Below are 14,333 nucleotides of genomic sequence, written 5' to 3'. Positions count from 1 at the left end.
AGTAGCAGAGAGACTTGTTACTTGTGGCAGTCTCCCCCCTTTGTTAGGCCCCCACAGTGTTGCACTACTCACTTTGTCCTCTCTTGCTCCCATGCCTCCAATAAAGCTTCTCCCTTTGTGTTTTTGGCTGAATCCCTCCAGCACCTTAGCCCAGGCCCAAGGCAGGACACTGCCCCAAACTAGGGGGTACCCCTCAGAGCCACTGAAAGCCTCCTCAACATCTTCCACGTTACTTCCCCTGCTGGCATGGCCCATGTCTATTTTTCACCAGAGCTTCACAGTTTCCCACTGGAGTCCTCTTTCACTCCTCCATGACGACATCACGGAGCTGGTAAATGTTAGAGACCTTGCGCTCCTCCACCTTCCATTTGAAGAAGCCCCATAGATGCTCAATAGGGTTTAGGTCTGGAGACATGCTTGGCCAGTCCATCACCTTTATCCTCGACTTCTTTAGCAAGACAGTGGATGTCTTGGAGGTGTGTTTGGGGTCATTATCATGTTGGAATATTGCCCTACGGCCCAGTCTCCGAAGGGAGGGGATCATGCTCTGCTTCAGTATGTTATATTACATGTTGGCATTCATGGTTCCCTCAATGAACTGTAGCTCCTCAGTGCCGGCAGCACTCATGCAGCCCTAAACATGACACACCCACCACCATGCTTGACTTTAGGCAAGACACACTTGTCTTTGTACTCATCACCTGGTTGCCGCCACACATGCCTGACACCATCTGAACCAAATAAGTTTATCTTGGTCTCATAAGACCACAGGACATGGTTCCAGTAATTCATGTCCTTAATCTGCTTGTTTTCAGCAAATTGTTTGCAGACTTTGTTGTGTATCATGTTCAGAAGAGGCTTCCTTTTGGGACAGCAGCCATGCAGACCAATTTGATGCAGTGTGTAGCATATGGTCTGAGCACTGACAGACTGACCCCTCCCCCCTTCAACCTTTGCAACAATGCTGGTAGCACTCCTACGTCTATTTCCCAAAGAAAACCTCTGGACATGACACTGAGCATGTGCACTCAACTTCTTTGGTCGACCATGGCGAGGCCTGTTCCGAGTTGAACCTGTCCTCTTAAACTGCTGTATGATCTTGGCCACCGTGCTGCAGCTCAGTTACAGGGTCTTGACAATCTTATAGCTTATGCCATCTTTATATAGAGCAACAATTATTTTTTTCAGATCCTCAAAGTTCTTTGCCATATGGTGCCATGTTGAACTTCCGGTGACCAGTATCAGAGATTGAGAGCGATAACACCAAATTTAACACACCTGAGACCTTGTAACACTAACGAGTCACATGACATCAGGGAAAGAACATGGCTAATTGGGCCCAATTTGGACATTTTCCCTTAGGGGTGTACTCACTTTTGTTGGCAGCAGTTTAGACATTAAAGCGGGAGTTCACCCATTTATTTAATTTTTGCCCTTTTCCCCTTAGATTCCTGCTCGTTTGGTCTAGGGGAATCGGCTATTTGTTTTAAAATATGATCCGTACTTACCCGTTTTCGAGATGCATCTTCTTCCGTCGCTTCCGGGTATGGGTCTTCGGGAGCGGGCGTTCCTTCTTGATTGACAGACTTCCGAGAGGCTTCCGACGGTCGCATCCATCGCGTCACTAGTAGCCGAAAGAAGCCGAACGTCGGTGCGGCTCTATACTGCGCCTGCGCACCGACGTTCGGCTTCTTTCGGAAAATCGTGACGCGAAGGATGCGACCGTCGGAAGCCTCTCAGAAGACTGTCAATCAAGAAGGAACGCCCATTCCCGCAGCCCATACCCGGAAGCGACGGAGAGGATGCATCTCGTAAACGGGTAAGTACGGATCATATTTTAAAACCAATAGCCGATTCCCCTAGACAAAACGAGCATTAATCTAAGGGGAAAATGTGCTCTCTAACGGTGAACCTCCGCTTTAAGGAACAAACCATTAGGGGACAGGGGTGGGAGGGGTGTGTATATGGTTTATAATAATATATCATAGGTAAACTAACAACGAAGGAAGAAAGAAAGGGAGAAAAGAGGGGGAAAAAGAAGAAAAACGGAAAGAAAGGGGGAAATAAATATATAATGAAGTAAATGATAAATATATAAATTCGTTTTCTGAAAACCACAAAATGATGCGAAATCGAAGAAGAGACGATATTAATGAATGAATGAAATCATGAGCAAGTCTCTTGCTGTGGTTGAGTCTGAAGTGGTTTTAAAAAAAAAAATAATGAATGTGTGTTAAGTTATTTTGAGGAGACAGCAAATTTACACTGTTTTTTTTACAAGCTGTACACTCACTACTAGGGATGAGCTTCGTATTCGAGTCAAACCCATGTTCTACTCGAACATCGTATGTTCGATCATTCGTCGAAATATGAACAAAACGGGTCGTTCGCGCCAAATTCGAGTTACGTTTCACAGACCATAATTCACTGCGGCATCGCTGGCTGATGATTGGCCAAGCATGCACTATAACCCGCATGCTTGGCCAATCACAGCTTGCAAAAAACGGAGAGCCATAATTGGCCAAAGCCAGCGTGGCTTTGGCCAATTATGGCTCAGGGGGTTTAGTACACGCCCCAAACTATAAAAGGCCGCCTGCAGGTCAGCCTTGTGTATTGTGTTGCGGTGGTTAAGAGAGGACAGAGAGAGTGTCATTTTTTGCAGGTAGATAAAGCAGGCAGGCAGGCAGGCTAGTCAGTTAATGTTACAGTGTGTAGAGGATATATATACATCCCAGGTGTTGTACATATATTTATACACTGTGGCCCGGATTCAGATACATTATCGTATCTATCGGCGGGCGTAGCGTATCTCAGAGAAACTACGCCGCCGTAACTTAGGGCGCAAGTTCCGTATTCAGAAAGAACTTGCGCCCTAAGTTCCGGTGGCGTAGTGTAAATGTGTCGGCGTAAGCCCGCCTAATTCAAATTTGGCTGGTAGTGGGCGTGTTTTATGTTAAACTATAATGACCCCATGTATTTCACGTTTCTTACGAACGGCAAATGCGCTGTCCATTAAAGAATCCCAGTGCGCATGCTCCAAATTACGCCGCAAATCGTCAATACTTTAGACGTGAACGTAACTTACACAAGGCCCTATTCGCGAACGACTTACGCAAACGACGTAATCAACGGAAAATTTGACGCTGGCCCGACGTCCATACTTAACATTGGATACGCCTCATATAGCAGGGGTAACTATACGCCAGAAAAAGCCTAACATAAACGACGTAAAAAAATGCGCCGGGCGGACGTACATTTCTGAATCGGCGTATCTACCTAATTTGCATATTCAACGCGTAAATATACGGAAGCGCCACCTAGCGGCCAGTGTAAAATTGCAACTAAGATACGACGGTGTAAGAGACATAGGCCCCATACACACCATAGAATCCATCCGCAGATAAATCCCAGCAAATGGGTTTCAGCGGATAGATCCCATGGTGTGTACACGCCAGCGGATCTTTATCCGCGGATAAATCTCCCCTGGGATGGATTTCCAGCAGATGAATATTTGCTGACATGCTCAACAAATCCATCTGCTGAAGTCCATCCCAACGGATGGATCCGCTCGTCTGTACAGACTCACCGGATCCATCCGTCCAAAGGGATTCCCCGCACGCGTCGTAATGATTTGACGCATGCGTGGAATTCCTTATATGACAGCGTTGCGCCCGTCGCCGCGTCATAATCGCAGCGACGGCGCGACACGTCATCGCCAGAGGATTTCCGCGCGGATTTCAATGCGATGGTGAGTACACTCCATCGCATAGAAATCTGCGGAAATCTTTGAGAGGATTTATCCGTGGAAACGGTCCGCTGGACCGTATCCGCGGATAAATTCTCTCGTGTGTATGGGGCCTTACCCTGGTCGGATCTTAGTCAAATCTATGCGTAACTGATTCTAAGAATCAGGCGCATAGATACGACGCCACACACTCAGAGATACGCCGTCGTATCTGGAGATACACTGTCGTATCTCCTACCTGAATCTGGCCCTGTATAGTTTAGCTAGATCAGTTCTTCCTAATTTACTGGCAGGCAGGTGATTGTGCTAACTGCAGTATTCTTACGTGGTTTATTGCCTGTGTTCTCTGTAGTTTGCACCTATAGCTACTTGGTGTGTACTGGCCGTGTGCTCTGTAGTTTGCACCTAAAGCTACTTGGTGTGTACTGGCCATGTGCTCTGTAGTTTGCACCTAAAGATTCAGGAGCAGTGATTTTAATGATGCTTAAAGGAACACTAAAGGCAGATTTTTTTTTTTTTAAATAACAAATATTTTATACTTACCTCCACTGTGCAGCTCGTTTTGCACAGAGTGGCCCAGAATCCTGTCATCTGGGGTCCCTCGGCGGCTGTCTCGGCTCCTCCTCGCAAAATCTTTCCACGTTCATGCGAGCTCCCTCGCATGGTGGAAAGCTTTTGCGAGCTTTTGCTGCGCTGCTATCAATCCGCCCAGCCTAGCCAATCAACGGCCTGGCTGGGAACCGAACAGGATGACAAGCACGTGCCCGGGACTTTCAAACGGTGAGGTAAGTAAAACGGGGGCTCGGGGGGGGGGGGGGTGGTGCTGTCAGATGTTTTTTACCTTAATGCATAGGATGCATGGTAAAAAAACGTTTACCTTTACAACCCTTTTAAATAAAAAAAAAATTAAAAAAATTAAAAATTACTTTAAATATTGTACCTGCTGGGTGTCTATAGTATTCCTGTGAAAACATCTTTGAGAACCCGTGTCTTGCCCAAGGGAACATGTATCAATGAAAAAAAAGTTTTAAAAACGGTCGTTTTTTTCAGGAGTCCTGAAAAAAACGATAGTTTTTAAAACTTTTCTTCCATTGATACATGTTCCCTCGGGCAAGACCCAGGTTCTCAAAGACGTTTTCACATGCATATTATAGACACCCAGTAGGTACAATAAAGGAATTTTTTTTTTTTTTTTTAAATTTAGGCATCATTAAAATCACTGCTCCTGAAAAAACGACCGTTTTTAAAACTTTTTTTCCATTGATACATGTTCCTTGGGGCAAGACCCGGGTTCTCAAAGACGTTTTACGACAATACCTTGCATATTGGGCCTCAATATGCAGAGAAATTAGTAGAGTGGATGACCAAGCCGTCCTCATCCTCCTCATCCTCTCTCACCCAGGCTGAGCTTAGTTTATCTGGCAAAGCAGCTGCCAAGGTGTCCTCTTCCCTCTGCACAATGGCATCACACAATCCTTCCCTAGTCCCACCATGTCCTCCTGAGGAGTCCCCCGAACTGTTTCAACACAGTGTTGGGTACATGCTACATAAAGGCTCTGATGACGGAACACAGATAGAGGAAGGCATTGATGTGAGTCCAGAGAGAGCGGGTGCCCGAGAGGGACAGCAATCCGGCAGTCATGTTCCCCCAGCTGCAGCATACTGCCAAGTTTTTGACAGTGATGAGGAGGGAGGGGATGATGAGGTCACTGATAGGAGAGATGAGGAGGAAGAGGAGGAGGAGGAGGAGGAAGAGGCACATCTCCAAAGAGGCAGGATGCCCTCAAGGGGCCAGCTTAAGGGCAGCACACCAACTGCATTACATCGCAGAGATACGCCTGTGCAGGGCGCTGCTGTGTCTCAACGGTACTGCAAAAGTTCTTTGGTGTGGGCCTTTTTTGAGACATGTGCATCAAATGGCACCGTTGCTATTTACAACATATGTCTCAAGCGTATCTCGTGTCGCCAAAACATCACCCGCTTGGGCACCACATGCTTGACCAGACATATGTTGACCTGCCATGCAGTTCGTTGGCAAGCATACCTGAAAGACCCACACCAAAGAACAAAGCGGACCTCCCCTTGCCCCTCATCAGCTGGGAGTGCCAACCCCACTAGACCCTCAGTCCTCTCTGAAGCCTGCACTGATAGGACTGAAGGTGTAGAAATAGGTGTGTCACAACCTAGTAGTACATGCGGGAAATCTACTGATGGTAGCAGACTAATTTCCCTGCCCCAGCTGCTGCAGCGCCGAAAGAAGTACTCTCCCAGCCATCCACATGCCCAGCGGTTAAATGCTAGCTTAGCGAAATTGCTAGCACTTCAACTGCTTCCTTTTCAGTTGGTAGATTCTGCCCCCTTCCGTGAGTTTGTGGAATGAGCGGTACCTCAGTGGCAAGTACCCAAAGCCACTTTTTCTCACGGAAGGCGATTCCCGCTCTCTACCGGCATGTGGAAGGCAATGTCCATGCCTCGCTGGACAGGGAGGTCAGTGGTAAGGTGCATCTTACCGCTGACTCATGGTCCAGCAGGCATGAACAGGGACGTTACCTCTCTTTCACGGCGCATTAGGTGACTCTGCTGGCAGCTGGGAAGGACGCAGGGTAAGGTACAGTAGTGTTGGAGGTTGTTCCGCCACCACGCCTCCAAAACACTACTACTGGTTGTGACAAACCTCTCTCCTCCACCCCCTCCTCTTCTTCTTCCTCTGTGGCCTCTTCCTGTGCTTATGTTTCCTCTGAACCAGCCGTGCTCCGTAGCCATACGAGGGGCTATGCAGGAATGCAGGCCAAGAGATGCCATGCAGTGCTAGAGCTGGTGTGCTTGGGAGACAGGAGCCACACTGGGGCAGAGGTTCTGTCAGCTCTACAGGGGCAGGCTCAGAGGTGGTTGACGCCACGCCAGCTTAAGCCAGCAATGGTGGTTAGCGACAATGGCACCAACCTCCTCTCTGCCCTGCGACAGGGAAAACTGACCCATGTGCCCTGTTTTGCTCATGTTCTGAATTTGGTGGTGCAGCGGTTCTTGGGCAGGTACCCGGGCTTACAGGATGTCCTGAAGAAGGCCAGGAAAGTCTGTGTGCATTTCCGAAGGTCATACAATGCCACTGCTCGGCTGACAGACCTCCAAAGGGAATACAACCTGCCCAAGAACCGCCTAATCTGTGACATGCCCACCAGATGGAACTCTACATTGGCCATGCTGCAGCGGCTGCACACGCCGCAGAGGGCCATCAATGAGTACCTGTGCCAATATGGCAGCAGAACTGGATCAGGGGAGCTTGGTTTTTTTCACCACGCCAGTGGGCCTTGATCAGGTCCTGTCACCATTTGAGGCGGCCACGAGTATGGTGAGCAGTGACAGTGCATGCATCAGTGAGACTGTCCCTCTTATTTACCTGTTGGAGCACACGCTACGTGGAATAATGGACAGGGCCCTTGAAGCAGAACAGAGGGAGGAAGAGGAGGACTTCCTTACCTCTCAAGGCCCCCTTTTTTCAGACAGTGGTCCTGCATGCCCGCCTAGCACACAGGAAGAGGACGAGGAGGACAAGGTGGAGGAGGAGGAGGAGGAGGATTGTATCAGCAGCATGGAGGTAGAGCCTAACACTCAGCAGCAGCAGTCTTCAAGGGATCACTTAGAGTCCCAAGGAACCCGTGGACTTTTACATGGCTGGAATGAAGTGGCTGCGGATCCTGTCGTCCTCAGTGACCCAGAGGACTGTGCCCCGAATGCCTCAGCAAACCTACGCTGCATGGCCTCCCTGATCCTGCAAAGCCTGCGTAAGGATCCTCGTGTTCGTGGTATCAAGGAGAGGGATCATTACTGGCTGGCAACTCTCCTTAATCCACGTTACAAGAGAAGGTTGCGGAGCTTATCTTGCCGTCGCAGAGGGAGCAGAAGATGAAACATCTTCGGGAGGCCTTGCAGAAGGGTCTGTGCAACGCCTTCCCAGAACCTGGGGGATTACCAAATCTTGTTCCTGGACAACGTGTTGCTGAGGGTTCGGTGAGTCACAGAAGGAGCGGTGGAGAAGGTGGCCGTCTGACCGATGCGTTTAGACAATTTTTTAGTCCGCAGCCCTATGGTATGACCGGTTCCAGCAACCATCGCCAGCGTTTGGTTTACATTGTGCGTGAATACCTAGGGGCAAGATCAGACTTGGACACCTTCCCCACCGAAAATCCTCTGGCTTACTGGGTCTTGAGGATGGCCAGAGCTTGCACAGTACGCAATTGAGCTACTGGCTTGCCCTGCATCCAGCGTTCTTTCAGAATGCACATTCAGTACTGCTGGAGGCTTTGTGACCGATCACAGGGTGCGCCTCTTCACCGACTCGGTCGATCGACTGACCTTCATAAAAGTGAATCAGGCTTAAGTTTAAAACCAGCTACCAAGCACCTGATGCAGATGTAACTGAATATTTTTTTTGTTATGCTGCTGACTGAATATCCTTTTCCTCCTCACTGATCTTGCTGATAGCTAATACAAATTTTTTTGGGCTCCTCCACCAGTGCCTAAGGCCCAATTTTTCTGCCCCTGTTTAACAGGGGCGTCTAATAACAATTTTTGATGCAATACTTTGCATATGGCTTTTTGATGCGCTCCAATTACAGTATCTGAGGGGTTGCAGTGTTGTGTTGTGCCTAAGGCCCAATTGTTTGGCCCCTGTTTAACAGGGGCGTCTAATAACAATTTTTGATGCAATACTTTGCATGTGGCTCTTTGCTGCGCTCCAATTACAGTATCTGAGGGGTTGCAGTGTTGTGTTTTGCCTAAGGCCCAAGTTTTCTGCCCCTGTTTAACAGGGGCATCTAATAACAATTTTTGATGCAATACTTTGGATATGGCTCTTTGCTGCGCTCCAATTACAGTATCTGTGAGTGGTTGCAGTGTTGTGACACCACCACCAGTGCCTAAGGCCCAATTTTTCTGCCCCTGTTCTTTACTTTTCTTTGTTTGATTCTTTTCTAATTTGAGTTCATTCTAGCTTTCTTCTACGTTATCATAGTGTCATGTTTATTTTCCTGTACTAAATACTCATCATTGTTAATGTAAACACCACAAATCTAGATTTGTTCTTTTAGGCAGCATTGATATAATAAGAAGCCACACATTGTTGAGTATCCAAAAATATTTATTGTATCACACTTAAAATGTGTCATTTTCATTTTTTCAAAAAATATCTTAATAGAAATTCTTTACATCTTTTTTTTTTTTTTAAGAACTATATTTTTGCTTGCATTTTTGTATTTGTATTTGTATTTTTTTGGGGGGGGGATTTTTTTTTAAACCCTCCCCAGAATATCAATTAGATTCTTGAGGTTTTGGTCCACCTTTCGGTTGTTCTTTATGATCTTCTCGAGGGCTAGGTTTGTGTCCTCTATTTCTGCACTGCAGGACATGATCTCCCCAATTACCTCCTGGGCACTGTAAGTGTCTAAGCCGCCCCCAACAGCTCGAACACCTCCTGAAATTTGGAAAAAAACATGTATTAAAATTATGGAGGCCTACATGTATTACCTGAAGCTGTGCCGTATGACACTGACTTGATGTGGTGGCATTTTGCACTTCCTGCACATCCGGCGAGGGTGGGGTTTGGCTCTGTGTGGGGTTGGTCGGCTCCACTGCTGCAGCTTGATTTTGGCCTATGAGATAGTAAAAAAAGGGATAGATGAATCAAAAAGATTAGAGGCCTGAAAGAGGAATATCAAACATTCTTTTTAAAAAGTGTGGTACAATTGTTTGTTTTTACAATCCTTCTAAGCTTAACACAGGATTTTATCCATTACCAAAGCTGCTGCATTTCTCTATCTTTGGCCAAGTTTCCTACATGGAAAAACAACAAGTATACACTGGATCACCTCTGTGTGACACCCTAACAAGGTTGTTCTTGTGACCAACACTCAGTGCCGATCCTGACCTCCCTGGGGCCCGAAGCAAAATGACATGGCACATTAAAAATGAGAAGCGGGGGGCGCGGACGACAGTGACATGTCACATTAAAGAAAGTTGGGAAGTGGGGGGAGGGGGAGTTCTGTTGTCGGAAATTACATCTTACATTAAATTGAGAAGCAAGGGGTGCCGACTTCTTGCCTCTTCTCCCATGCAGCCAGCGAGTTGAGAAGCAGGGTGAGGGGGCGAAAATGACTTCTTACTAGGCGGGGGCCTCTAGTTATTTGGGGGGCCCTTCGCAGCTTTGCGGGGCCCTAAGCGGCTTGCATAGTGAGCCTATAGGGCAGATCGGCCATGCCAACCATTGTGCTACTGAGTCCATATGTGTAATCAACTGCTGTGCTGAGCATACTCTCCTTTTACTGTATATTGACTTAAGTTGGATTATTTAAATTTAGTTAATAACACATCTACATTAAATAAAAAATTGGTCTCACATAAAATGATCATATATAGAATGAACAACTGATTATTATGCCCACAAACATGAACCTTGAGACATCTATTCTTGAACTGTATATATACACAACCTGAAAGAAAAAGCACATGCCGCAAAATATTAAAAACAAATATTCCGAGTACACATGAAAATTACTTACGTCTTCTGAGGACTCTTCGAATTCTCTCCAGCTGCTCCGTCTCTCGGATTTTCAAATCAGACCATCTCTTACGCAACTCCTCCCTGGATCTCTGCACCCCGAATTTTGCATGGATAGTCCTCCGTACCTTCTTCATGATCTGGGCCTCGAGTTTATTGGAGTTCTTGTAAGGCCCTTTTTTGCCGTTGTAGTCCTCCTTTTTAAGAATAGCCACCATCTCAACCATTTCGTCGAAGCTCATGTTGGTGGCTTTGTACCTCCTGCTCCTCCTGGTGTGTGCCTGGCCTCTCTCCTGCCTGGTTGCAGCTTGCTGTCTCTCCTCCATCATGTCTTCAGACTCTTCACCGTCTTGCATTGACCGACTAAAAAGGGGCGTGGCAGTCACTAGAACGATCGTCATGGGCGGGGAAACGTGCGGAGCTTCTCACATGCGCAGTGTATAAAGGGATATTGCGTGAATGAGAACGTCGTTCACAGTCGGTAGAAAACGTAGGAAAAACGATCGTGCAATACGACGATACGAAACTTGATTTTTGGACTTTATGATCAGTGGATGAGTTTGTGGGTTAGATATGGGGAGAAAGCTAAGGCTTGACTGACATTAGTTTTTTTGCTAAATTTTGACTTGCAGAAATAATGGAGGCCTTCTGAGAACAGGAGTTCTTCACATAATTTGTTCAAAGGGGGCCCTGGATGGCAACCCCCCTTTTTTCTAGAATTTTTCTTTCCCCAAAAAATAATTTATTGAGCCAAGATCTGGCATTGTAATGGCCCCCCCCACCCCTAAAATAATCGACATATTGTTGCCACACAGCACATGCGCTTTGGGGGGCCAAGCCTGATGCTGGATGGTATTCCAGGATTCGCCAAGAGTGGGACACATTTATTCACATTCATTGGAGCATTTACCAAGAAACTTTCTCCATTATTTTATGGGTCGAGTGATGAGGATCATTTATTGTTTTTAAGTTTTTTCTAGTGTTTTTAGCGCCATTACACCCACCAATATTCAAGCCTGTATGGCCACAGGCTCACGGGCCACCACTGGAACATCAATGGCCTCATCACCAGGCACAAGTGTCATGTAGTTTGTTGAGGGTCTCTTTAGGAAATTGTGCAATATGCAGCAGCAAAGTATGACATGGTTCAGATTCTACTTAACAAACCTACAGTCCTTGTCTTGTTTGCACCGCCTGTATACTGCTGTTCAAAGTATATAGGGCCAAAGGGTCTTGTCAGGGTCGATTCTCCCTATAGGCTCACTATGCAAGCCGCTTAGGGCCACGCAAAGCTGCAAAGGCCCTCCCAAATTACTAGAGGCCCCGCCTGGTGAGAAGTCATTTTCGCCCCCTCACCCCGCTTCTAAACTCGCTGGCTGAGTCATTTCCGACAGCAGAACACCCCCTCCCCACGCTTCTCAACTTTCTTTAATGTGACATGTCACTGTCGTCAGTGCCCCCTGCTTCTCATTTTTAATGTGCCATGTCATTTTGCTTAGGGCCCCAGGGAGGTCAGGATTGGCACTGGGTCTTGTAATGGCCTGGGGGGAGTGGTGGCTGGGAAACTCATGCTTCTTTTTTCAATGATTTTTATCAATATTGCAGGGACCAAACATTACATTAAAGCCGCAAGCAGTATTAAATTACTTTTTTCTGAGAGTAATCTCATGTTGTGCAGGGACACGTGCCACTACTATAGACACCCAGCAGGTACGATATTTAAAGGAATTTTTGATTTTTTTTTTCACTTTAAGCATCATTAAAATTGCTGCTCCAGAAAAAACTACAGTTTTTGAAACTTTTTTTCCCATTGATACATGTTCCCTGGGGCAAGACCCGGGTTCTCAAAGACGTTTTCCAACAATAAATAACTTGAATATTGGGCTTTAAAATGAGCACTTTCGAACGTTCGAGTCCCATAGACTTCAATGGGGTTCTAAATGTTCGCGCGAACGGTCGCTCTGTTCGAACGTTCTGGTGCGAACCGAACGAGGGTATGTTCGGCTCATCCCTATTGCTGATCAAGGTGTATTTGTTTCTGATGTTGCCATAGGGCAAGGCATTACTGCTAAGACAGATCTTGCTCTGGGTGTCCTGATATCTCCACCTGCCTCCATACATGTATGTCAGTGAAAATCACAGCTAGTGGGTCTATATAACAGGGGAACTGAATTAAAATTCACGGAGGTCCGGTCGGAAACATTTTCTTCCAGCGGAGGTCAGAATGTCATATTGGTGCTATGACTCCACATGATATCCTCCGCTTCACAGCACCCCCCACCCCACCCCACCACCACACACCTTTACAAGACACACACACATCACACTTTGTGCTTTTTTTCTTTTAACTTTATTGAAATCTCAAAATAAATTTCACTTTTATGCAGCACAGCTCAGTTGCGGTGCATGAAAACAGTATGCATTTTGCACCACACTGCTCAGCACGCAGGGGCGCTGTTGAAGTGTGAACAGGATACATAGAAAACAACTGTTTTCTATTGTCCTTGCAGAGACCTGTGTTTTTCTTGTTCAGAAATCACAGACCCCCTTTTACATCAGTCTTCAGTCCTCCCCCCTTCATATCACAGACCCCCTTTTACATCAGTGTCCTCTGTCCCCCCCCCCATCAGACTGACCCGACCCATCACAAACTGACCCCCCCCCCCCATCACACAGACTTACCCCCCCATCACACAGACTGACCCAACCCCCCCATCACACAGACCCCTCATTACAGACTGACCCTCCAATCACAGTCCTCTCTCGATATTAAACCCCTGTCCTTTACAGCACATCACTCCCCCTCTCCCCACAGAACCCTACCTTATTCACACAGCAGGACATGAAGCGTGGCCGCTCTGGACAACGGGCAGGACTTTTCATGTTAAAAGTGAGTGATTTATTGCTGGAACCGCCCTGTTGCCTATCAAACAATCACCCACTCCGTAACTTAAAAAGTCCCGCCCTTTGTCCAGAGCAGCCGCGCTTCATGTCTTGTGTGAATCAGATAGGCAGTGTGGGGAGGGGGGCAGTGCTGAGATATTAGAAAAGTTCCGTGCCTGCTATGCTATGTATATAGCGGCGGCGGCAGGCAAGCGGGCGAGCGAGTTGGCAACAGGGAGAGGACACAAAACTACTTGGCGAGGCTGCGGTCCAGGCAGAATGGCCACGGGGGCCGGAACCGGACCGCGGTCCGCCATTTAGTGACACCTGGTCTATAAGATCAGGGCCGATCTGCCCTATAGGCTCACTATGCAAGCAGCTTAGGGCCCTGCAAAGCTGCGGAGGGCCCCCCAAATTACTAGAGGCCCCGCCTAGTGAGAAGTAATTTTTGGCTGGCTGCATGGGAGAAGAGGTAAGAAGTCAGCACCCCCTGCTTCTCACTTTAATGAAAGATGCCATTTCCGACAGCAGAACACCCCCGCTTCTCAACTTTAATTTTTAATGTGACATGTCACTGTTAATGTGACATGTCATTTTCGGAAGCCCAAGAAATATGTGTGTAATATTGTGCAAACCACAAGGTAAAAGTGAGTCAGGCTGCCAACATACCAAAGTGGATACTTCGTGAACGTGAATATGAAAAAATGTGGCGCCAAAAGAAAACCCTGAAGGGGAGATCTATATAATAATGGAAAAAATAATAAAAGAAACAAAAAATGGTAGGTATTCACCCTACCATCCAATGTTCTGACAACTGTGTATAACCCTGTGAGGTTAACCAGGCAATCAAATGTCTAAGTTGTCACTGCAAATATCAAGAACGCATGTAATGCGTTGACATATTAGTGAAAAGCATAAACAGTGTAAATAGTGATGTAAATCAATAGACTCTACATAACAGTAATATAACAAAAGAAATGCAATGTCCAATGATTAGGAAACAGGGATGTCTCACAGTCCTAAACAAATACTTAATAAAAAGTGCAATATGAAGGCAATCCACCTAAGTAGATAGGTAATGGACCAAGCCTCACATGAAGTGACATACACTCAAAATGTGCAAATAATTGTCCATTGTGAAAATACAAGTGC

The sequence above is a fragment of the Rana temporaria genome, chromosome 12 (genome assembly GCF_905171775.1).
Source record: "Rana temporaria chromosome 12, aRanTem1.1, whole genome shotgun sequence".
NCBI lineage: Eukaryota > Metazoa > Chordata > Amphibia > Anura > Ranidae > Rana > Rana temporaria.
The sequence above is the reverse complement of the archived record's forward strand: the minus strand, read 5'-3'. Positions refer to the sequence as shown.